We start from the raw sequence: 1,720 nt of genomic DNA on the forward strand, positions 1-1,720 counted from the left end.
GATGCATAACAAGTGATTGTAAAGACCATGGCCTGTATCAAATACACCTTAGTCTCCAGAGAGACACCACTGCTCTTCAGTACTTTGAAGAGGTCCCTAACAGCAGACTTTCCCATGGCAGTGCGCCTTTTAATTTCCTGGCTACTAGTGCCAAGAGTGTTGACCATGGAGCCAAGCGAACTAAAACTGTGAACAATCTCATTGTAGAGTAGTATTATTCCATCCTGTGGATGTACCATAACATCTCTATCGCACATGTTGATCTTTGATAGCATATTCTACATGTGGTCAAATTAACAACAGTAATTCTCAAGCACACGAGAGCATTAAGGGCCATAGAGAGTTAAAGTAAATGGGGCTCAAGCAATGTGGGGAAAGACTCTGAGATGACACAGTGGGAAGAATGCAAACAGTGAATGGGTGTATGCTGTGTTGTAGTTTCACCAAACAGATCACTAGAAAGTAAGTTTTACAATGAAATGCTACAAGTGAGGTAGATTTAGGTCATGCAGAAAGGCAGACGACACTGCTATTGAGAGCAAGTAAAGAAGACAGAGTATAAGCAAGAGAAGGTTGTGAAATTTGCTTCTTGAAGATCTGAAAGCAGAAATCATCTCCTTCTGTCTTGAATGGCCAAATAAAGCAAGCGCAGCAACACAATGAAACGGGACTGTGAAGTCAACTTGATTCAATACATACAACTGTACCTTTTTTTTTCAGGGACACACTGGTAGTTGTTTACTCAACTAAAGGAATGTTCCACTTAACATGGAGTAGGACGATAAGCTTTGTGAAGGGGTGTTTTCTGATCCTGATTCAAACGAGCAGATCTCCAGCCAGAGAGCTGACTTCTAAATCAGCTAATTGTGCATTCTTGGACAGGCTCCTTAACCTCTTCCTAATTCTTCATCTGTGCTTCTAATCAAAAGTTAGTGGTTCAAAGGCTGCACAGTGGAGTGAACTTGGGGGGAGGGATTGTATAACAATGAAAGAATTTTTCATTTACTTTTCAAAGAGAAAAATGAACTGGGGTGGGGGGGCAGGGAGAAAAGTGCAACAATGAATGAATGGAAATCCAAAGTGTCTGTAAATTTTCCATTAAAATGAATAATAATAATAAAATAAAAAGTTAGTGGATCAAAGACCAGCAGATCCTCAGGAGAAAGATCCAGTGAGCCACTCTTCCTGGAAAGATCACAGCCTAGGAAACCAATAGGGGGCAGTTCTCCCATGAGGTCCCTTCAAGCAAGAACCAACTTGACAATCCAAAACAAGAGCAAAAGGAAGGGGAGTGAAGAACGAGGGAGGTGGATGTTATAATGGGGATCTTTTTGGTACAAATATATATATATCTTCATGGTTAGGACAGATGGATGAACTTAGACTAGGGATAAAGCTGCACAGAACTACACACACACACAGACACACACACAACCACTCAGAAAGAAAGAGAGAGAGAGATATTAGCACAAAGTAAATAAATGTAAATCTGAGTAAGATCTGTGGATTGTATCACTGTCCACTGTCTGGCCGTGATGCTGTTGTTTTTGTTGCGTGCCTTTGAGTTGGTGAAGACGGGGTTGCTTTCATAGTTAAAAAGAATGTCATTTCTAGATGTATCTTGAAATCCAATATTGTGCACAACAGGATAATTTCCACACACATACAAGGAAGTCCAGTGAATACCACTATCATTCAGATATATGCACCAACAACCAGA

The sequence above is a fragment of the Elephantulus edwardii genome, unplaced genomic scaffold (genome assembly GCF_000299155.1).
Source record: "Elephantulus edwardii isolate Elephantulus edwardi_28Jun2011 unplaced genomic scaffold, EleEdw1.0 scaffold00162, whole genome shotgun sequence".
In the NCBI taxonomy this organism is placed as follows: Eukaryota; Metazoa; Chordata; class Mammalia; order Macroscelidea; family Macroscelididae; genus Elephantulus; species Elephantulus edwardii.